This window comes from Carica papaya, chromosome 8 (genome assembly GCF_054855325.1).
Source record: "Carica papaya isolate Zhongbai chromosome 8, ASM5485532v1, whole genome shotgun sequence".
NCBI lineage: Eukaryota > Viridiplantae > Streptophyta > Magnoliopsida > Brassicales > Caricaceae > Carica > Carica papaya.
The window spans coordinates 10487950-10509777 of NC_142316.1; the positions used below are offsets into that span (position 1 = coordinate 10487950).

At 46.4% G+C, this 21828-nt stretch overlaps 4 non-coding genes and 34 pseudogenes across 4 annotated transcripts; all 38 read right to left on the bottom strand.

Moving 5' to 3' along the window:
- Positions 1-553: 553 nt before the first annotated feature.
- On the bottom strand, positions 554-672 carry LOC148241459 (5S ribosomal RNA; annotated as a pseudogene).
- Positions 673-1231: 559 nt separating this feature from the next.
- LOC148241460 (5S ribosomal RNA) lies at positions 1232-1350 on the bottom strand (annotated as a pseudogene).
- A 559-nt stretch (positions 1351-1909) lies between these two features.
- On the bottom strand, positions 1910-2028 carry LOC148241461 (5S ribosomal RNA; annotated as a pseudogene).
- A 209-nt stretch (positions 2029-2237) lies between these two features.
- On the bottom strand, positions 2238-2356 carry LOC148241462 (5S ribosomal RNA; annotated as a pseudogene).
- A 204-nt stretch (positions 2357-2560) lies between these two features.
- LOC148241463 (5S ribosomal RNA) lies at positions 2561-2678 on the bottom strand (annotated as a pseudogene).
- A 560-nt stretch (positions 2679-3238) lies between these two features.
- Positions 3239-3357, bottom strand: LOC148241464 (5S ribosomal RNA; annotated as a pseudogene).
- A 205-nt stretch (positions 3358-3562) lies between these two features.
- Positions 3563-3681, bottom strand: LOC148241465 (5S ribosomal RNA; annotated as a pseudogene).
- A 917-nt stretch (positions 3682-4598) lies between these two features.
- On the bottom strand, positions 4599-4717 carry LOC148241466 (5S ribosomal RNA; annotated as a pseudogene).
- Positions 4718-5242: 525 nt separating this feature from the next.
- Positions 5243-5361, bottom strand: LOC148241467 (5S ribosomal RNA; annotated as a pseudogene).
- Positions 5362-6166: 805 nt separating this feature from the next.
- Positions 6167-6285, bottom strand: LOC148241468 (5S ribosomal RNA; annotated as a pseudogene).
- A 205-nt stretch (positions 6286-6490) lies between these two features.
- On the bottom strand, positions 6491-6608 carry LOC148241469 (5S ribosomal RNA; annotated as a pseudogene).
- Positions 6609-7170: 562 nt separating this feature from the next.
- LOC148241470 (5S ribosomal RNA) lies at positions 7171-7289 on the bottom strand (annotated as a pseudogene).
- A 209-nt stretch (positions 7290-7498) lies between these two features.
- On the bottom strand, positions 7499-7617 carry LOC148241471 (5S ribosomal RNA; annotated as a pseudogene).
- Positions 7618-7823: 206 nt separating this feature from the next.
- LOC148241472 (5S ribosomal RNA) lies at positions 7824-7940 on the bottom strand (annotated as a pseudogene).
- A 559-nt stretch (positions 7941-8499) lies between these two features.
- On the bottom strand, positions 8500-8618 carry LOC148241473 (5S ribosomal RNA; annotated as a pseudogene).
- Positions 8619-8823: 205 nt separating this feature from the next.
- On the bottom strand, positions 8824-8942 carry LOC148241474 (5S ribosomal RNA). Its single transcript, XR_015814788.1, has one exon. It is a non-coding gene; the product is annotated as a 5S ribosomal RNA (ribosomal RNA).
- A 559-nt stretch (positions 8943-9501) lies between these two features.
- Positions 9502-9620, bottom strand: LOC148241475 (5S ribosomal RNA; annotated as a pseudogene).
- Positions 9621-10183: 563 nt separating this feature from the next.
- Positions 10184-10302, bottom strand: LOC148241476 (5S ribosomal RNA). Its single transcript, XR_015814794.1, has one exon. It is a non-coding gene; the product is annotated as a 5S ribosomal RNA (ribosomal RNA).
- A 209-nt stretch (positions 10303-10511) lies between these two features.
- Positions 10512-10630, bottom strand: LOC148241477 (5S ribosomal RNA; annotated as a pseudogene).
- Positions 10631-11190: 560 nt separating this feature from the next.
- LOC148241478 (5S ribosomal RNA) lies at positions 11191-11309 on the bottom strand (annotated as a pseudogene).
- A 204-nt stretch (positions 11310-11513) lies between these two features.
- Positions 11514-11632, bottom strand: LOC148241479 (5S ribosomal RNA; annotated as a pseudogene).
- Positions 11633-12191: 559 nt separating this feature from the next.
- On the bottom strand, positions 12192-12310 carry LOC148241480 (5S ribosomal RNA; annotated as a pseudogene).
- Positions 12311-12515: 205 nt separating this feature from the next.
- On the bottom strand, positions 12516-12634 carry LOC148241481 (5S ribosomal RNA; annotated as a pseudogene).
- Positions 12635-13195: 561 nt separating this feature from the next.
- On the bottom strand, positions 13196-13314 carry LOC148241482 (5S ribosomal RNA; annotated as a pseudogene).
- A 760-nt stretch (positions 13315-14074) lies between these two features.
- LOC148241483 (5S ribosomal RNA) lies at positions 14075-14193 on the bottom strand (annotated as a pseudogene).
- A 204-nt stretch (positions 14194-14397) lies between these two features.
- LOC148241484 (5S ribosomal RNA) lies at positions 14398-14515 on the bottom strand (annotated as a pseudogene).
- Positions 14516-15077: 562 nt separating this feature from the next.
- Positions 15078-15196, bottom strand: LOC148241485 (5S ribosomal RNA; annotated as a pseudogene).
- A 1242-nt stretch (positions 15197-16438) lies between these two features.
- On the bottom strand, positions 16439-16557 carry LOC148241486 (5S ribosomal RNA; annotated as a pseudogene).
- Positions 16558-16762: 205 nt separating this feature from the next.
- Positions 16763-16881, bottom strand: LOC148241487 (5S ribosomal RNA; annotated as a pseudogene).
- Positions 16882-17441: 560 nt separating this feature from the next.
- Positions 17442-17560, bottom strand: LOC148241488 (5S ribosomal RNA; annotated as a pseudogene).
- A 111-nt stretch (positions 17561-17671) lies between these two features.
- LOC148241489 (5S ribosomal RNA) lies at positions 17672-17790 on the bottom strand. The gene has a single exon (XR_015815443.1). It is a non-coding gene; the product is annotated as a 5S ribosomal RNA (ribosomal RNA).
- A 561-nt stretch (positions 17791-18351) lies between these two features.
- On the bottom strand, positions 18352-18470 carry LOC148241490 (5S ribosomal RNA; annotated as a pseudogene).
- A 534-nt stretch (positions 18471-19004) lies between these two features.
- On the bottom strand, positions 19005-19123 carry LOC148241491 (5S ribosomal RNA). The gene has a single exon (XR_015815271.1). It is a non-coding gene; the product is annotated as a 5S ribosomal RNA (ribosomal RNA).
- A 209-nt stretch (positions 19124-19332) lies between these two features.
- LOC148241492 (5S ribosomal RNA) lies at positions 19333-19451 on the bottom strand (annotated as a pseudogene).
- Positions 19452-19652: 201 nt separating this feature from the next.
- On the bottom strand, positions 19653-19769 carry LOC148241493 (5S ribosomal RNA; annotated as a pseudogene).
- Positions 19770-20330: 561 nt separating this feature from the next.
- On the bottom strand, positions 20331-20449 carry LOC148241494 (5S ribosomal RNA; annotated as a pseudogene).
- A 205-nt stretch (positions 20450-20654) lies between these two features.
- Positions 20655-20773, bottom strand: LOC148241495 (5S ribosomal RNA; annotated as a pseudogene).
- Positions 20774-21335: 562 nt separating this feature from the next.
- On the bottom strand, positions 21336-21456 carry LOC148241496 (5S ribosomal RNA; annotated as a pseudogene).
- Positions 21457-21828: the final 372 nt, after the last annotated feature.

Below are 21828 nucleotides of genomic sequence, written 5' to 3' on the forward strand. Positions count from 1 at the left end.
CGCTGCAAATACATAAACTCCTTCTCTTTTCTTCCCCCACCCGTCATTTGTTTCCTTGTGCGTGCGCACTGCACCTCCCGTGCTCGTTCTAATATCAAGTAAAATGCTACGGTGCCGTGACTAACATTTGCGAATAAACCAAAGGACCATAATTCAAGTCGCGCGTATCGTCGAAAGAATCATCTATAAAAAAATGGGTGCAACACGAGGACTTCCTAAGAAAATGGGTGAAATATAAGGACTTCACCGGAGGTCACCCATCCTAGTGCTACTGTCGCCCAAGCACCCTTAACCTGCGGAGTTCTGATAGAATCCGTTGCATTGGTGCTGGTATGATTGCTCATGTTTCATTCTGCGCTCCAAATACATACACTTTTTCTCCCTCCATCCCCCATCCCGTCATTTATTTCCTTGTGCGTGCACTCTGCATCTCTCCTTCTCGTTCTAATATCGATTAAAATGCCCCTACTTCTTGACTCACATTTACATATAAACTAGCGGACCCTAGTTCCAGTCGCGCGTAATGTCGAACGACCCGTCTGAAAAAAAAAAATTACTGCGATACGAGGACTTCCCAAGAGGTCACCCATCCGAGTACTACTCTCGCCCAAGCACACTTAACTGCGGAGTTATGATGGGATCCGGTGCATTAGTGCTGGTATGATCGCACCTGTTTAATTTCGCGCTGCAAATACATAAACTCCTTCTCCTTTCTTCCCCCACCCGTCATTTGTTTCCTTATGCGTGCGCACTGCACCTCCCGTGCTCGTTCTAATTTCAAGTAAAATGCTACGGTGCCGTGACTCACATTTGCGAATAAACCTAAGGACCATAATTCAAGTCGCGCGTATCGTCGAAAGAATCATCTGCAAAAAGATGGGTGCAACACGAGGACCTCCCAAGAAAATGGGTGAAATATAAGGACTTCGCAGGAGGTCACCCATCCGAGTACTTTTCTCGCCCAAGCACCATTAACTGCGGAGTTATGATAGAATCCGTTGCATTAGTGCTGGTATGATCCCTCATGTTTCATTCTGCACTGCAAATACATACACTCTTTCTCCTCCCATCCCCCTCCCGTCATTTGTTTCCTTGTGCGTGCACTCTGCATCTTTCTTTCTCGTTCTAATATCAAGTAATATGCCCTGGCACCGTGACTCACCTTTGTAAATGAACCAGCGGTTTATAATTCCATTCGCGCGTAACGTCGAACAACCCATCCAAAAAAAAATTGGTGCAACACGAGGGCTTCCCAAGTGGTCACCCATCCGAGTACTACTCTCGCCCAAGCACACTTAACTACGGAGTTCTGATGGGATCCGGAGCTTTAGGGCTGGTATGATCGGACCTGTTTAATTTCACGCTGCAAATACATACACTCCTTCTCCTTTCTTCCCCCTCCCATCATTTGTTTCCTTGTGCGTGCGCACTGCACCTCCCGTACTTGTTTTAATATCAAGTAAAATGCCACGGCGCCGTGACTCATATTTGTGAATAAACTTGCGGACCATAAATCAAGTCACGCGTAACGTCGAAAGAATCATCTGCAAAAAGATGGGTGCAACACGAGGACCTCCCAAGAAAATGGGTGAAATATAAGGACTTCGCAGGAGGTCACCCATCCGAGTACTTTTCTCGCCCAAGCACCCTTAACTGCGGAGTTATGATAGAATCCATTGCATTAGTGCTGGTATGATCCCTCATGTTTCATTCTGCACTGCAAATATATACACTCTTTCTCCTCCCATCCCCCTCCCGTCATTTGTTTCCTTGTGCGTGCACTCTGCATCTTTCTTTCTCGTTCTAATATCAAGTAATATGCCCCGGCACCGTGACTCACCTTTGCAAATGAACCAACGGTTTATAATTCCATTCGCGCATTACGTCGAACAACCCATCCGAAAAAAAATAGGTGCAACACGAGGGCTTCCCAGGTGGTCTCCGATCCGAGTACTACTCTCACCCAAGCACACTTAACTGCGGAGTTCTGATGGGATCCGGGGCTGTAGTGCTGGTATGATCGCACCTGTTTAATTTCACGCTGCAAATACATACACTCATTCTCCTTTCTTCCCCCTCCCGTCATTTGTTTCCTTGTGCGTGCGCACTGCACCTATCGTTCTCGTTCAAATATCAAGTAAAATACCACGACGCCGTGACTACCATTTGTGAATAAATCTGCGGACCATAATTAAAGTCGTGCGTAACGTCGAACGGCACATCTGAAAAAAAGAAAATGGGTGCAACACAAGAACTTTCCAGGAGGTAACCCATCATTGTACTACTTTCGCCAAAGCACACTTAACTGCGGAGTTCTGATAGGATCCGGTGCATTAGTGCTGGTGTGACCGCACCTGTTTAATTTCGTGCTGAAAATACATACACTCCTTCTTCCCTCCCCCCCTCCCATCATTTGTTTCCTTGTGCGTTCACACTGCACCTCTCCTTCTCGTTCGAATATTGATTAAAATGCCCCGGATTCTTGACTCATATTTGCGTATAAACCAGCGGACCATAGTTCCAGTCGCGCGTAACGTCGAACGACCCAGCTGAAAAAAAATTATTGCGATACGAGGACTTCCAAAGAGGTCACCCATCCGAGTACTACTCTCGCCCAAGCACACTTAACTGCAGAGTTCTGATGGGATCCAGTGCATTAGTGCTGGTATGATGCCACTTTTTTATTTTTGCGCTTCAAATACATACACTCATTCTCTTTTCTTCCTCCTCCCGTCATTTGTTTCCTTGTGCGTGCGCACTGCACCTCCCGTACTCGTTCTAATATCAAGTAAAATGCCACGGCGCCGTGACTCACATTTGCGAATAAACCTGCGGACCATAAATCAAGTCGCGTGTAACGTCGAAAGAATCATCTGCAAAAAGATGGGTGCAACACGAGGACCTCCCAAGAAAATGGGTGAAATATAAGGACTTCGCAGAAGGTCACCCATCCGAGTACTTTTCTCGCCCAAGCACCCTTAACTGCGGAGGTCTGATAGAATCCGTTGCATTAGTGCTGGTATGATCCCTATGATTCATTCTGCACTGCAAATACATACATTCTTTCTCCTCCCATCCCCCCTCCCGTCATTTGTTTCCTTGTGCGTGCACTCTGCATTTCTCTTTCTCGTTCTAATATCAAGTAATATGCCCCGGCACCGTGACTCATCTTTGCAAATGAACCAGCGGTTTATAATTCTATTCGTGCGTAACGTCGAAAAACCCATCCAAAAAAAAATAGGTGCAACACGAGGGCTTCCCAAGTGGTCACCCATCCGAGTACTATGCTTGCCCAAGCACACTTAACTGCATAGTTCTGATGGGATACGGAGCTTTAGTGCTGGTATGATCGCACCTGTTTAATTTCGCGCTGCAAATACATACACTCCTTCTCCTTTCTTCCCCCTCCTGTCATTTGTTTCCTTGTGCGTTCACACTTCACCTCTCATTCTCGTTCTAATATCGATTAAAATGCCCCTGCTTCTTGACTCACATTTGCGTATAAACCAGTGGACCCTAGTTCCAGACGCGCGTAACGTCGAACGACCCGTCTGAAAAAAAATTGGTGGGACACGAGGACTTCCCAGGAGCTCACCCATCCGAGTACTAATCTCGCCCAAGCACACTTCACTGCAGAGTTCTATTGGGATCCAGTGCATTAGTGCTGGTATGATCGCACTTGTTTAATTTCGCGCTGCAAATACATAAACTCATTCCCCTTTCTTCCCCCTCCCGTCATTTGTTTCCTTGTGCGTGCGCACTGCACCTCCCGTTCTTGTTCTAATATCAAGTAAAATGCTACAGCGCCGTGACTCACATTTGCGAATAAACCTGAGGACAATAATTCAAGTCGCGCGTAACGTCGAAAGAATCATCTGCAAAAAAATGGGTGCAACACAAGGACTTCACAAGAAAATGGGTGAAATATAAGGACTTCCCAGCAGGTAACCCATGCTAGTACTACTCTCGCCCAAGCACCCTTACCTACGGAGTTCTGATAGAATCCGTTGCATTAGTGCTGGTATGATCGCACCTGTTTCATTTCGCGCTGCAAATACATAAACTTCTTCTCCTTTCTTCCCCCTCCCGTAATTTGTTTCCTTGTGCGTGCGCACTAAACCTCCCGTTCTCGTTTTAATATCAAGTAAAATGGTACAGCGCTGTGACTCACATTTACGAATAAACCTGAGGACCAAAATTCAAGTCGCGTGTAACGTCGAAAGAATCATCTGCAAAAAAATGGGTGCAACACGAGGACTTCACAAGAAAATGGATGAAATATAAGGACTTCCCAGGAGGTAACCTATTCTAGTACTACTCTCGCCCAAGCACCCTTACCTACGGAGTTCTGATAGAATCCGTTGCATTAGTGCTGGTATGATCGCACCTGTTTTATTTCGCGCTGCAAATACATAAACTCCTTCTCCTTTCTTCCCCCTCCCATGATTTTTTTCCTTGTGCGTGCGCACTGCACCTCTCGTTCTCGTTCAAATATCAAGTAAAATCCCACGGTGCCGTGACTCACATTTGCGAATAAATCTGCGGACAATAATTAAAGTCGCGCGTAACGTCGAACGGCACATCTGAAAAAAAGAAAATGGGTGCAACACGAGAACTTCCCAGGAGGTAACCCATCATTATACTACTTTCGCCAAAGCAAACTTAACTGCGGAGTTCTGATGGGATCCGGTGAATTTGTGCTGGTGTGACCGCACCTGTTTAATTTCGTGCTGAAAATACATACACTCATTCTTCCCTCCCCCCCTCCCATCATATGTTTCCTTGTGCGTTCACACTGCACCTCTCCTTCTCGTTCTAAAATCGATTAAAATGCCCCTAATTCTGGACTCACATTTGCGTATAAACCAGTGGACCATAGTTCCAGTCACGCGTAACGTCGAACGACCCGTCTGAAAAAAAATTAGTGCGAGACGAGGACTTCCCATGAGGTCACCCATCCGAGTACTACTCACGCCCAAACACACTTAACTGCAGAGTTCTGATCGGATCCAGTGCATTAGTGCTGGTTTGATGCCACTTGTTTAATTTTAGGCTTCAAATATATACACTCCTCTTTTCTTCCTCCTCCCGTCATTTGTTTCCTTGTTCGTGCGCACTGCACCTCCCGTACTCGTTCTAATATCAAGTAATATGCCCCGGCACCGTGACTCACCTTTGCAAATGAACCAGTGGTTTATAATTCCATTCGCGCGTAACGTCGAACAACCCATCCGAAAAAGAATAGGTGCAACACGAGGGCTTCCCAAGTGGTCACCCATCCGAGTACAACTCTCGCCCGAGCACACTTAACTGTGGAGTTCTGATGGGATCCGGGGCTTTAATGCTGGTATGATCGCACCTGTTTAATTTCGCGCTGCAAATAAATACACTCCTTCTCCTTTCTTCCCCCTCCCGTCAATTGTTTCCTTGTGCATTCACACTGCACCTCTCATTCTCGTTCTAATATCGATTAAAATGGCCCTGCTTCTTGACTCACATTTGGGTATAAACCAGCGGACCCTAGTTGTACTACTTTTGCCAAAGCACACTTAACTGCAGAGTTCTGATGGGATCCGGCGCATTTGTGCTGGAATGATCGCACCCTTTTAATTCTGCGCTGCAAATACATAAACTCCTTCTCCTTTCTTCCCCCTCCCATCATTTGTTTCCTTGTGCGTGCGCACTGCACCTCCCGTGCTCGTTCTAATATCAAGTAAAATACTACGGTGCCGTGACTCACATTTGCGAATAAACTTGTGGACCATAATTCAAGTCGCGCGTATCGTCGAAAGAATCATCTGCAAAAAAATGGGAGCAACACGAGGACTTCCTAAGAAAATGGGTGAAATATAAGGACTTCGCAGGAGGTCACCCATCCTAGTGCTTCTCTCGCCCAAGCACCCTTCACTTGCGGAGTTCTGATAGAATCCGTTGCATTGGTGCTGGTATGATTGCTCATGTTTCATTATGCGCTGCAAATACATACACTTTTTCTCCCTCCATTCCCCCTCCCATCATTTGTTTCCTTGTGCGTGCACTCTGCATCTCTCTTTCTCGTTCTAATATCAATTAAAATGCCCCTACTTCTTGACTCACAATTGCGTATAAACCTGTGGACCCTCGTTCCAATCCCGCGTAACGTCGAATGACCCGTCTAAAAAAAAAATTAGTGCGACACGAGGACTTCCCAAGAGGTCACCCATCTGAGTACTACTCTCGCCCAAGCACACTAAACTGTGGAGTTCTGATGGGATCCGATGCATTAGTGCTGGTATGATCGCACCTGTTTCATTTCGTGCTGAAAATACATACACTCCTTCTCCTTCCCTCCCCCTCCGCTCAATTGTTTCCTTGTGCGTTCACACTGCACCTCTCCTTCTCGTTCTAATATCGATTAAAATGCCCCTGCTTCTTGACTCGCAATTGCGTATAAAGCAGCGGACCCCAGTTCCAATCGCGCGTAACGTCGAACGACCCGTCTAAAAAAAAATTGGTGCGACACAAGGACTTCCCAGGAGGTCACCCATCCGAGTACTACTCTCGTCCAAGCACACTTAATTGTGGAGTTCTGATGGGATCCGGTGCATTAGTGCTGGTATGACGCACCCCTTTAATTCCACGCTGCAAATACATAAACTCCTTCTCCTTTCTTCCCCCTCCTGTCATTTGTTTCCGTGTGCGTGCGCACTGCACCTCCCGTGCTCGTTCTAATATCAAGTAAAATGCTACGGTGCCGTGCCTCACATTTGCGAATAAACCTGACGACCATAATTCAAGTCACGCGTATCATCGAAAGAATCATCTGCAAAAAAATGGGTGCAACACGAGGACTTCCTGAGAAAATGGGTGAAATATAAGGACTTCGCATGAGGTCACCCATCCTAGTGCTACTCTCGCCCAAGCACCCTTAACTTGTGGAGTTCTGATAGAATCCGTTGCATTGGTGCTGGTATGATTGCTCATGTTTCATTCTGCGCTGCAAATACATACACATTTTCTCCCTCCATCCCCCCTCCCGTCATTTGTTTCCTTGTGCATGCACTCTGCATCTCTCCTTCTCGTTCTAATAACGATTAAAATGTCCCTGCTTCTTGACTCACATTTGCGTATAAACCAGTGGACCCTCGTTCCAGTCGCGCGTAACGTCGAACGACCCGTCTAAAAAAAAAACTAGTGCGACACAAGGACTTCCCAAGAGGTCACCCATCCGAGTACTACTCTCGCCCAAACACACTTAACTGCGGAGTTCTGATGGGATCCGATGCATTAGTGCTGGTATGATCGCACCTATTTAATTTTGCACTGCAAATAGATAAATTCCTTCCCCTTTCTTCCCCCTCCCGTCATTTGTTTCCTTGTGCGTGCACACTGCACCTTTCGTTCTCGTTCAAATATCAAGTAAAATGTCACGGTGCCGTGACTCACATTTGCGAATAAATCTGCGGACCATAATTAAAGTCGCGCGTAACGTCGAACGACACATCTGAAAAAAAGAAAATGGGAGCAACACGAGAACTTCCCAAGAGGTAACCCATCATTGTACTACTTTCCCCAAAGCACACATAACTGCGGAGTTCTGATGGGATCCGGTGCATTTGTGCTGGTGTGACCGCACATGTTTAATTTCGTGCTGAAAATACATACACTCCTTCTTCCCTCCCCCCCTCCCATCATTTGTTTCCTTGTGGGTTCACACTGCACCTCTCCTTCTCGTTCTAATATCGATTAAAATGCCCTTGATTCTTGACTCACATTTGCGTATAAACCAGCGGACCATAGTTCCAGTCGCGCGTAACGTCGAACGACCAATCTGAAAAAAAATTGTTGTGATACGAGGACTTCCCAAGAGGTCACCCATCCGAGTATTACTCTCGCCCAAGCACACTTAACTGCAGAGTTCTGATGAGATCCAGTGCATTAGTGCTGGTATGATGCCACTTGTTTAATTTTGTGCTTCAAATACATACACTCCTTCTCTTTTCTTCCTCCTCCCGTCATTTGTTTCCTTGTGCGTGCGCACTGCACCTCCCGTACTCGTTCTAATATCAAGTAAAATGCCACGGCGCGGTGACTCACATTTGCGAATAAACTTGCGGACCATAATAAAGTCGCGCATAACGTCGAAAGAATCTTCTGCAAAAAGATGGGTGCAACACGAGGACCTCCCAAGAAAATGGGTGAAATATAAGGACTTCCCAGGAGGTCACCCATCCGAGTACTTTTTTCGCCCAAGCACCCTTAACTGCGGAGTTCTGATAGAATCCGTTGCATTAGTGCTGGTATGATCCCTCATGTTTCATTCTGCACTGCAAATACATACACTCTTTCTCCTTCTATCCCCCCACCCGTCATTTGTTTCCTTGTGTGTGCACTCTGCATCTCTCTTTCTCGTTCTAATATCAAGTAATATGCCCCGGCACCGTGACTCACCTTTGCAAATGAACCAGCCGTTTATAATTCCATTCGCGCATAACGTCGAACAACCCATCCGAAAAAAAATAGGTACAACACGAGGGCTTCCCAAGTGGTCACCCATCCGAGTACTACTCTCGCCCAAGCACACTTAACTGGGGAGTTCTGATGGGATCCGGGGCTTTAGTGCTGGTATAATCGCACCTGTTTAATTTCGCGCTGCAAATACATATACTCCTTCTCCTTTCTTCCCCCTCCCGTCATTTGTTTCCTTGTGCGTTAACACTTCACCTCTCATTCTCGTTCTAATATCGATTAAAATGCCCCTGCTTATTGAGTCACATTTGCGTATAAACCAGCGGACCCTAGTTCCAGACGCGCCTAACATCGAACGACCCGTCTGAAAAAAATTTGTTGCGACACGAGGACTTCCCAGGAGGTCACCCATCCGAGTACTAATCTCGCCCAAGCACACTTAACTACGGAGTTCAGATGGGATCCGGTGCAATAGTGCTGGTATGATCGCACCCATTTAATTTTGCGCTACAATTACATAAACTCATTTCCCTTTCTTCCCCCTCCCGTCATTTGTTTCCTTGTGCGTGCGCACTGCACCTCCCGTTCTCGTTCTAATATCATGTAAAATGCCACGGCGCCGTGACTCACATTTGCGAATAAACCTGAGGACCATAATTCAAGTCGCGCGTAATGTCGAAAGAATCATCAGCAAAAAAATGGGTGCAACACGATGACTTCACAAGAAAATGGGTGAAATATAAGGACTTCGCAGGAGGTAACCCATGCTAGTACTACTCTCGCCCAAGCACCCTTACCTACGGAGTTCTGATAGAATCCGTTGCATTAGTGCTGGTATGATCGCACCTGTTTCATTTCTTGCTGAAAATACATACACTCCTTCTCCGTCCCTCCCCCTCCCATCAATTGTTTCCTTGTGCGTTCACATTGCACCTCTCCTTCTCGTTCTAATATCGATTAAAATGCCCCTGCTTCTTGACTCACATTTGCGTATAAACCAGCGGACCCTAGTTCCAGTCGCGCGTAACGTTGAACGACCCGTCTGAAAAAAAATTGGTGCGACACGAGGACTTCCCAGGAGATCACCAATCCGAGTACTATTCTCGCCAAAGCACACTTAACTGCGGAGTTCTGACGGGATCCGATTCATTAGTGCTGGTATGATCGCACCCGTTTAATTCCGCGCTGCAAATACATAAACTCATTCTCCTTTCTTCCCCCTCCCGTCATTTGTTTCCTTGTGCGTGCGCACTGCACCTCCCGTGCCCCTTCTAATATAAAGTAAAATGCTACGGTGCCGTGACTCACATTTGTGAATAAACCTGAGGACCATAATTCAAGTCGCGCGTATCGTCGAAGGAATTATCTGCAAAAAAATGGGTGGAACACGAGGACTTCCTAAGAAAATGGGTGAAATATTAGGACTTCGCATGAGGTCACCCATCCTAGCGCTACTCTCGCCCAAGCGGATGAGGTCACCCATCCGAGGACTTCGCACCGTTGAACTGGTGCTGGTATGATTGCTCATGTTTCATTCTGCGCTGCAAATACATACACGTTTTCTCCCTCCATCCCCCCTCCCGTCATTTGTTTCCTTGTGCGTGCACTCTGCATCTCTCCTTCTCGTTCTAATATCGATTAAAATGCCCCTGCTTCTTGACTCATATTTGCGTATAAACCAGTGGACCCTAGTTCCAGTCGAGCGTAACGTCGAACGACCCGTCTGAAAAAAAAATTAGTGCGACACGAGGACTTCCCAAGAGGTCACCCATCCGAGTACTACTCTCGCCCATGCACACTTAACTGCGAAGTTCTGATGGGATCCGGTGCATTAGTGCTGGTATGATCGCACTTGTTTAATTTTGCGCTGCAAATACATAAACTCCTTCTCCTTTCTTCCCCCTCCCGTCATTTATTTCCTTGTGCGTGCACACTGCACCTCTCGTTCTCGTTCAAATATCAAGTAAAATGCCACGACACCGTGACTCACATTTGCGAATAAATCTGCGGACCATAATAAAAGTAGCGCGTAACGTCGAACGGCACATCTGAAAAAAAGAAAATGGATGCAACACGAGAACTTCCCAGGAGGTAACCCATCATTGTTCTACTTTCGCCAATGAACACTAAACTGCGGAGTTCTGATGGGATCCGGTGCATTTGTGCTGGTATGATCGCACCCATTTAATTTTGCGCTACAAATACATACACTCCTTCTCTTTTCTTCCTCCTGCCGTCATTTGTTTCCTTGTGCGTGCGCACTGCACCGCCCGTACTCGTTATAATATCAAGTAAAATGCCACGGTGTCGTGACTCAAATTTGTGAATAAACCTGTGGACCATAAATCAAGTCGCGCGTAACGTCGAAAGAATCATCTGCAATAAGATGGGTGCAACACGAGAACCTCCCAAGAAAATGGGTGAAATATAAGGACTTCGCAGGAGGTCACCCATCCGAGTACTTTTCTCGCCCAAGCACCCTTAACTGCGGAGTTCTGATAGAATCCGTTGCATTAGTGCTGGTATGATCCCTCATGTTTCATTCTGCAATGCAAATACATAAATTCTTTCTCTTTCCATCCCCCCTCCCATCATTTGTTTCCTTGTGCGTGCACTCTGCATCTCTCTTTCTCGTTCTAATATCAAGTAATATGCCCCGGCACCGTGACTCACCTTTGCAAATGAACCAGTGGATTATAATTCCATTCGCGCGTAACGTCGAACAACCCATTCGAAAAAAAATAGAAGCAACACGAGGGCTTCCCTGGTGGTCACCCATCCGAGTACTACCCTCGCCCAAGCACACTTAATTGCGGAGTTCTGATAAGATCTGGAGCTTTAGTGCTGGTATGATCGCACCTGTTTATTTTTGCGCACCAAATACATACACTCCTTCTCCTTTCTTCCCCCTCCCGTCATTTGTTTCCTTGTGCGTTCACACTTCACCTCTCATTCTCGTTCTAATATCGATTAAAATGCCCCTGCTTCTTGACTTAGATTTGCGTATAAACCAGCGGACCCTAGTTCCAGACGTGCGTAATGTTGAACGACCCGTCTGAAAAAAACTGGTGCGACACGAGGACTTCCCAAGAGGTCATCCATCCGAGTACTAATCTCGCCCAAGCACACATAACTGCGGAGTTCTGATGGGATCCGGTGCATTAGTGCTGGTATGATCGCACCTGTTTAATTTCGCGCTGCAAATACATAAACTCATTCCCCTATCTTCCCCCTCCCGTCATTTGTTTCCTTGTGCGTGCGCACTGCACCTCCCGTTCTCGTTCTAATATCAAGTAAAATGCCACGGCACCGTGACTCACATTTGCGAATAAACCTGTGGACCATAAATCAAGTCGCGCGTAACGTCGAAAGAATCATCTGCAAAAAAATGGGTGCAACACGAGGACTTCCTAAGAAAATGGGTGAAATATAAGGACTTCGCAGGAGGTCACCCATCCGAGTACTTTTCTCGCCCAAGCACCCTTAACTGCGGAGTTCTGATAGAATCCGTTGCATTAGTGCTGGTATGATCCCTCATGTTTTATTCTGCACTGCAAATACATACACTCTTTCTCCTCCCATCCCCCCTCCCGTCATTTGTTTCCTTGTGCGTGCACTCTGCATCTCTCTTTCTCGTTCTAATATCAAGTAATATGCCCCGGCACAGTGACTCACCTTTGCAAATGAACCAGCGGTCTATAATTCCATTCGCGCGTAACGTCGAACAACCCATCCGAAAAAAATAGGTGCAACGCGAGGGCTTCCCAAGTTGTCACCCATTCAAGTACTACTCTCGCCCAAGCACACTTAAGTGCGGAGTTCTGATGGGATCCGGGGCTTTAGTGCTGGTATGATCGCACCTGTTTAATTTCGCGCTGCAAATACATACACTCCTTCTCCTTTCGTCCCCCTATGGTCATTTGTTTCCTTGTGCGTTCACACTTCACCTCTCATTCTCGTTCTAATATCGATTAAAATGCCCCTGCTTCTTGACTCACATTTGCGTATAAACCAGCGGACCCTAGTTTCAGTCGCGCATAATGTCGATCGACCCGTCTGAAAAAAAATTGGTGCGACACGAGGACTTCCCAAGAGGTCACCCATCCGAGTACTACTCTCGCCCAAGCACACTTAACTGCGGAGTTCTAATGGGATCCAGTGCATTACTGCTGGAATGATTGCACCTGTTTAATTTCCTGCTGCAAATACATAAACTCATTCCCCTTTCGTCCCCCTCTCGTAATTTGTTTCCTTGTGCGTGCGCACTGCAGCTCCCGTTCTCGTTCTAATATCAAGTAAAATCCTACAGCGCCGTGACTCACATTTGCGAATAAACCTGAGGACCATAATTCAAGTCGCGCGTAACGTCAAAAGAATCATCTGCAAAAAAATGGGTGCAACACGAGGACTTCCTAAGAAAATGTTTGAAATATAAGGACTTCGCAGGAGGTCACCCATCCTAGTGCTACTCTCGCCCAAGCACCCTTAACTTGCGGAGTTCTGATAGAATCCGTTGCATTGGTGCTGGTATGATTGCTCATGTTTCATTCTGCGCTGCAAATACATACACTTTTTCTCCCTCTATCCCCCCTCCCGTCATTTGTTTCCTTGTGCGTGCACTCTGCATCTCTCCTTCTCGTTCTAATATCGATTAAAATGCCCCTGCTTCTTGACTCACATTTGCGTATAAACCAGTGGACCCTAGTTCCAGTCGCGCGTAACGTCGAGCGACCCGTCTGAAAATAAATTGGTGCGACACGAGGACTTCCTAGGAGGTCACCCATCTGAGTATTACTCTCACCCAAGCACACTTAACTGCGGAGATCTGATGGGATCCGGTGCATTAGTGCTAGTATGATCTCACCCGTTTAATTCCGCGCTGCAAATACATAAACTCCTTCTCTTTTCTTCCCCCTCCCGTCATTTGCTTCCTTGTGCGTGCGCACTGCACCTCTCGTGCTCGTTCTAATATCAAGTAAAATGCTACGGTGCCGTGACTCACATTTGCGAAAAAACCTAAGGACCATAATTCAAGTCGCGCGTATCGTCAAAAGAATCATCTGCAAAAAATTGGGTGCAACATGAGGACTTCCTAAGAAAATGGGTGAAATATAAGGACTTCGTAGGAGGTCACCATCCTAGTGCTACTCTCGCCCAAGCACCCTTAACTTGCGGAGTTCTGATAGAATCCGTTGCATTGGTGCTGGTATGATTGCTCATGTTTCATTCTGCGCTGCAAATACATACACTTTTTCTCCCTCCATTCCCCCTCCCGTCATTTGTTTCCTTGTGCGTGCACTCTGCATCTCTTCATCTCGTTCTAATATCGATTAAAATGCCCCAGCTTCTTGACTCACATTTGCGTATAAACCAATGAACCCTAATTTCGGTGCATTAGTGCTGGTATGATCGCACCTGTTTAATTTTGCGCTGCAAATACATAAACTCCTTCTCCTTTCTTCCCCCTCCCGTCATTTGTTTCCTTGTGCGTGCGCACTGCACCTCTCGTTCTCGTTCAAATATCAAGTAAAATGCCACGGCGCGGTGACTTAAATTTGCGAATAAATCTGCGGACCATAATTAAAGTCGCGCGTAACGTCGAACGGCACATCTGAAAAAAAGAAAATGGGTGCAACACGAGAACTTCCGAGAAGGTAACCCATCATTGTACTACTTTCGCCAAAGCACACTTAACTGCGGAGTTCTGATGGGATCCGGTGCATTTGTGCTGGTGTGACCACACCTGTTTAATTTCGTGCTGAAAATACATACACTCCTTCTTCCCTCCCCCCCTCCCATCATTTGTTTCCTTGTGCGTTCACACTGCACCTCTCCTTCTCGTTCTAATATCGATTAAAATGCCCCTGATTCTTGACTCACATTTGCGTATAAACCAGCGGACCATAGTTCCAGTCGCGCGTAACGTCGAACGACCCATCTGAAAAAAAGTTGTTGCGATACGAGGACTTCTCAAGAGGTCACCCATCCGAGTACTACTCTCGCCCAAGCACACTTAACTGCAGAGTTCTGATGGGATCCAGTGCATTAGTGCTGGTATGATGCCACTTGTTTAATTTTGTGCTTCAAATACATACATTCCTTCTCTTTTCTTCATCTTCCCGTCATTTGTATCCTTGTGCGTGCGCACTGCACCTCCCGTACTCGTTCTAATATCAAGTAAAATGCCACGGCGCCGTGACTCACATTTGCGAATAAACCTGCGGACCATAAATCAAGTCGCGCGTAACGTCGAAAGAATCATCTGTAAAAAGATGGGTGCAACACGAGGACCTCCCAAGAAAATGGGTGAAACACGAGGAGTTTCGAAGTGGTCACCAATCTGAGTGCTACTCTCGCCCAAGCACCCTTAACTGTCGAGTTCTGATAGAATCTGTTGCATTAGTGCTGGTATGATCCCTCATGTTTCATTCTGCACTGTAAATACATACACTCTTTCTCCTTGCATCCCTCCTCCTGTCATTTGTTTCCTTGTGCGTGCACTCTTCATCTCTCTTTCTCGTTCTAATATCAAGTAATATGCAACGGCACCGTGACTCATCTTTGCAAATGAACCAGTGGTTTATAATTCCAATTAGCGCGTAACGTCGAACAACCCATCCGAAAAAAAATTGGTGCAACACGAGGGCTTCCCAAGTGGTCACCGATCCGAGTACTACCCTCGCCCAAGCACACTGAACTACGGGGTTCTGATGGGATCCGGAGCTTTAGTGCTGGTATCATCGCACCTGTTTAATTTCGCGCTGCAAATACATACACTCCTTCTCCATTATTCCCCTTCCCGTTATTTGTTTCCTTGTGCGTTCACACTTCACCTCTCATTCTCGTTCTAATATCGATTAAAATGCCCCTGCTTCTTGACTCACATTTGCGTATAAACCAGCGGACCCTAGTTCCAGACGCGCGTACTGTCGAATGACCCGTATGAAAAAAAATTGGTGCGACACGAGGTCTTCCCAGGAAGTCACCAATCCGATTACTAATATCGTCCAAGCACACTTAACTGCGGAGTTCTGATGGGATCAGAAGCATTAGTGCTGGTATAATAACACTTGTTTAATTTCGCGCTACAAATACATAAACTCATTCCCCTTTCTTCCCCCTCCTGTCATTTGTTTCCTTGTGCGTGCGCACTGCACCTGCCGTTCTCGTTCTAATATCAAGTAAAATGCTACAGCGTCGTGACTCACATTTGCGAATAAACCTGAGGACCATAATTCAAGTCGCGCGTAACGTCGAAAGAATCATCTGCAAAAAAATGGGTGCAACACGAGGACTTCACAAGAAAATGGGTGAAATATAAGGACTTCGCAGGAGGTAACCCATGCTAGTACTACTCTCGCCCAAGCACCCTTACCTACGGAGTTATGATAGAATCCGTTGCATTAGTGCTGGTATGATCGCACTTGTTTCATTTCGCGCTGCAAATACATAAACTGCTTCTCCTTTCTTCCCCCTCCCGCAATTTGTTTCCTTGTGCGTGCGCACTGAACCTCCCGTTCTCGTTTTAATATCAAGTAAAATGGTACAGCGCCATGACTCACATTTGCGAATAAACCTGAGGACCAAAATTCAAATCGCACTTAACATCGAAAGAATCATCTGCAAAAAAATGGGTGCAACATGAGGACTTCACAAGAAAATGGATGAAATATAAGGACTTCCCAGGAGGTAACCCATGCTAGTACTACTCTCGCCCAAGAACCCTTACCTACGGAGTTCTCATAGAATCCGTTGCATTAGTACTGGTATGATCGCACCTGTTTCATTTCGCGCTGCATATACATAAACTCTTTCTCCTTTCTTCCCCCTCCCGTGATTTTATTCCTTGTGCGTGCGCACTGCACCTATCGTTCTCGTTCAAATATCAAGTAAAATTCCACGGCGCCGTGACTCACATTTGCGAATAAATCTGCGGACCATAATTAAAGTCGCGCGTAATGTCGAACGGCACATCTGAAAAAAAAAAAAATGGGTGCAACACGAGAACTTCCCAGGAGGTAACCCATCATTGTACTACTTTCGCCAAAGCACACTTAACTGCGGAGTTCTGATGAGATCCGGTGCATTTGTGCTGATGTGACCGCACCTGTTTAATTTTCGTGCTGAAAATACATACACTCCTTCTTCCCTCCCCCCCTCCCATCATATGTTTCCTTGTGCGTTCACACTGCGCCTCTCCTTCTCGTTCTTATATCGATTAAAATGCCCCTAATTCTGGACTCACATTTGCGTTTAAACCAGTGGACCATAGTTCCAGTCGCGCGTAACGTCGAACGACCTGTCTGAAAAAAAATTAGTGCGACACGAGGACTTCCCATGAGGTCACCCATCCGAGTACTACTCACGCCCAAGCACACTTAATTGCAGAGTTCTGATGGGATCCAGTGCATTAGTGCTGGTATGATCGCACCCGTTTAATTCCGCGCTGCAAATACATAAACTCCTTCTCCTTTCTTTCCCCTCCCGTCATTTATTTCCTTGTGCGTGCGCACTGCACCTCTCGTGCTCGTTTTAATATCAAGTAAAATACTACGGTGCCGTGACTCACATTTGCGAATAAACCAGAGGACCATAATTCAAGTTGCGCGTATCGTCGAAAGAATCATCTGCAAAAAAATGGGTGCAACACGAGTACTTCATAAGAAAATGGGTGAAATATAAGGACTTCGCAGGAGGTCACCCATACGAGTACTTTTCTCTCCCAAGCACCCTTAACTGCGGAGTTCTAATAGAATCCGTTGCATTAGTGCTGGTATGATCCCTCATGTTTCATTCTGCGCTGCAAATACATACACTCTTTCTCCTCCCATCCCCCCTCTCATCATTTGTTTCCTTGTGCGTGCACTCTGCATCTCTCTTTCTCCTTCTAATATCAAGTAATATGCCCCGACACCGTGACTCACCTTTGCAAATGAACCAGCGGTTTATAATTCCATTCGCACGTAACGTCGAACAACTCATCCGAAAAAACATAGGTGCAACACGAGGGCTTCCCAGGTGGTCACCCATCTGAGTACTACTCTCGCCCAAGCACACTTAACTGCAGAGTTCTGATGGGATCCCGGGCTTTAGTGCTGGTATGATCGCACCTCTTTAATTTCGCGCCGCAAATACAAACACTCCTCCTTTCTTCCCCCTCCCGTCATTTGTTTCCTTGTGCGTTCACACTTCACCTCTCATTCTCGACCCGTCTGAAGAAAAATTGGTGCGACACAAGGACTTCCCAAGAGGTCACCCATCCGAGTACTACTCTCGCCCAAGCACACTTAACTGCAGAGTTCTGATGGGATCCGGTGCATTAGTACTGGTATGATCGCACCCGTTTAATTCCGAGCTGCAAATACATAAACTCCTTCTCCTTTCTTCCCCCTCCCGTCATTTGTTTCCTTGTGCATGCGCACTGCACCTCCCGTGCTCGTTCTAATATCAAGTAAAATGCTACGGTGCTGTGACTCACATTTGCGAATAAACCTGAGTACCATAATTCAAGTCGCGCGTATCGTCGAAAGAATCATCTGCAAAAAAATGGGTGCAACACGAGGACTTCCTAAGAAAATGGGTGAAATATAAGGACTTCGCAGGAGGTCACCCATCCTAGTGCTACTCTCGCCCAAGCACTCCTAACTTGCGGAGTTCTGAAAGAATCCGTTGCATTGGTGCTGGTATGATTGCTCATGTTTAATTCTGCGCTGTAAATACATACACTTTTTCTCCCTCCATCCCCCCTCCCGTCATTTGTTTCCTTGTGCGTGAACTCTGCATCTCTCCTTCTCGTTCTAAGATCGATTAAAATGCCCCTGCTTCTTGACTCACATTTGCGTATAAACCAGCGGACCCTAGTTCCAATCACGCGTAACGTCGAACGACCTGTCTGAAAAAAAATTGGTGCGACACGAGGACTTCCCAGGAGGTCACCCATCCGACTACTACTCTCGCCCATGCACACTTAACTGCGAAGTTCTGATGGAATCCGATGCATTAGTGCTGGTATGATCGCACCCATTTAATTTTGCGCTGCAAATACATAAACTCCTTCTCCTTTCTTCCCCCTCCCATCATTTATTTCCTTGTGCGTGCGCACTGCACCTCTCGTGCTCATTCTAATATCAAGTAAAATGCTACGGTGCCATGACTCACATTTGCGAATAAACCTGACGACCATAATTCAAGTCGCGCGTATCGTCGAAAGAATCATCTGCAAAAAAATGGGTGCAACACGAGGACTTCCTGAGAAAAGGGGTGAAATATAAGGACTTCGCAGGAGGTCACCCATCCTAGTGCTACTCTCGCCCAAGCACCCTTAACTTACGGAGTTCTGATAGAATCCATTGCATTGGTGCTGGTATGATTGCTCATGTTTCATTCTGCGCTGCAAATACATACACTTTTTTTCCCTCCATCCCTCCTCCCGTCATTTGTTTCTTTGTTCTAATATCGATTAAAATGCCTCTGCTTCTTGACTCACATTTGTGTATAAACCAGTGGACCCTAGTTCCAGTCGTGCGTAACGTCGAACGACCCGTCTGAAAAAAAAATTAGTGCGACACGAGAGCTTCCCAGGAGGTCACCCATCCGAGTACTACTCTCGCCCAAGCACACTTATCTGCAGAGTTCTGATGGGATCTGATGCATTAGTGCTGGTATGATCGCACCTGTTTAATTTCGCGCAGCAAATAGATAAACTCCTTCTCATTTCTTCCCCCTCTCGTCCTTTGTTTCCTTGTGCGTGCGCACTGCACCTCTCGTTCTCGTTCAAATATCAAGTAAAATGCCACGGCGCCGTGACTCACATTGGCGAATAAATCTGTGGACCAAAATTAAAGTCGCGCGTAACGTCGAACGGCACATCTGAAAAAAAGAAAATGGGTGCAACACGAGAACTTCCCAGGAGGTAACCCATCATTGTACTACTTTCGCCAAAGCACACTTAACTGCGGAGTTCTGATGGGATCCGGTGCATTTGTGCTGGTGTGACCGCACCTGTTTAATTTCGTGCTGAAAATACATACACCCCTTCCCTCCCCCCCACCCATCATTTGTTTCCTTGTGCATTCACACTGCACCTCTCCTTCTCGTTCTAATATCGATAAAAATGCCCCTGATTTTTGACTCACATTTGCGTATAAACCAGCGGACCATAGTTCCAGTCGCGCGTAACGTCGAACGACCCATCTGAAAAAAAATTGTTGCGATACAAAACTTCACAAGAGGTCACCCATCCGAGTACTACTCTCGCCCAAGCACGCTTGACTGCAGAGTTCTGATGGGATCCAGTGCATTAGTGCTGGTATGATGCCACTTGTTTAATTTTGCGCTTCAAATACATACACTCCTTCTCTTTTCTTCCTCCTGCCGTCATTTGTTTCCTTGTGCGTGCGCACTGCACCTCCCGTACTCGTTATAATATCAAGTAAAATGCCACGGTGTCGTGACTCAAATTTGTGAATAAACCTGTGGACCATAAATCAAGTCGCGCGTAACGTCGAAAGAATCATCTGCAATAAGATGGGTGCAACACGAGAACCTCCCAAGAAAATGGGTGAAATATAAGGACTTCGCAGGAGGTCACCCATCCGAGTACTTTTCTCGCCCAAGCACCCTTAACTGCGGAGTTCTGATAGAATCCGTTGCATTAGTGCTGGTATGATCCCTCATGTTTCATTCTGCACTGCAAATACATAAATTCTTTCTCTTTCCATCCCCCCTCCCGTCATTTGTTTCCTTGTGCGTGCACTCTGCATCTCTCTTTCTCGTTCTAATATCAAGTAATATGCCCCAGCACCGTGACTCACCTTTGCAAATGAACCAGCGGATTATAATTCCATTCGCGCGTAACATCGAACAACCCATCCGAAAAAAAATAGAAGCAACACGAGGGCTTCCCCGGTGGTCACCCATTCGAGTACTACCCTCGCCCAAGCACACTTAATTGCAGAGTTCTGATAAGATCTGGAGCTTTAGTGCTGGTATGATCGCACCTGTTTATTTTTGCGCACCAAATACATACACTCCTTCTCCTTTCTTCCCCCTCCCGTTATTTGTTTCCTTGTGCGTTCACACTTCACCTCTCATTCTCGTTCTAATATCGATTAAAATGCCCCTGCTTCTTGACTCACATTTGCGTATAAACCAGCGGACCCTAGTTCCAGACGCGCGTAACGCCGAACGACCCGTCTGAAAAAAAATTGGTGCGACACGAGGACTTCCTAGGAGGTCACCCATCCGAGTACTAATCTCGCCAAAGCACACTTAACTGCGGAGTTCTGATGGGATCCGGTGCATTAGTGCTGTTATGATCGCACCTGTTTAATTTCACGCTGCAAATACATAAACTCATTCTCCTTTCTTCCCCCTCCCGCCATTTGTTTCCTTGTGCGTGCGCACTGCACCTCCCGTGCTCGTTCTAATATCAAGTAAAATGCGACGTTGCCGTGACTCACATTTGAAAATAAACCTGAGGACCATAATTCAAGTCGCGCGTATCGTCGAAAGAATCATTTGCAAAAAAATGGGTGCAACATGAGGACTTCCTAAGAAAATGGGTGAAATATAAGGACTTCACAGGAGGTCACCCATCCTAATGCTACTCTCGCCCAAGCACCCTTAACTTGCAGAGTTCTGATAGAATCCGTTGCATTGGTGCTGGCATGATTGCTCATGTTTCATTCTGGGCTGCAAATACATACACTTTTTCTCCCTCCATCCCCCCTCCCGTCATTTGTTTCCTTGTGCGTGCACTCTGCATCTCTTCTTCTCGCTCTAATATCGATTAAAATGCCCCTGCTTCTTGACTCACATTTGCGTATAAACCAGTGGACCCTCGTTCCAGTCGCGCTTAACGTCGAACGACCCGTCTGAAAAAAAAATTAGTGCGACACGAGGACTTCCCTCGAAGTGAGGTACATCCGAGTACTACTCTCGCCCAAGCACAATTAACTGCGGAGTTCTGATGGGATCCGGTGCATTAGTGCTGGTATGATCGCACCCGTTTAATTTTGCGCTGCAAATACATAAACTCTTTCTCCTTCCATCCCCCCTCCCGTCATTTGTTTCCTTGTGCGTGCACTCTGCATCTCTCTTTCTCGTTCTAATATCAAGTAATATGCCCCGGCACCGTGACTCACATTTGCGAATAAACCTGAGGACCATAATTCATCTGCAAAAAAATGGGTGCAACACAAGGACTTCACAAGAAAATGGGTGAAATATAAGGACTTCGCAGGAGGTAACCCATGCTAGTACTACTCTCGCCCAAGCACCATTACCTACGGAGTTCTGATAGAATCCGAAGCATTGGTGCTGGTATGATCGCACCTGTTTCATTTCGTGCTGAAAATACATACACTCCTTCTCCTTCCC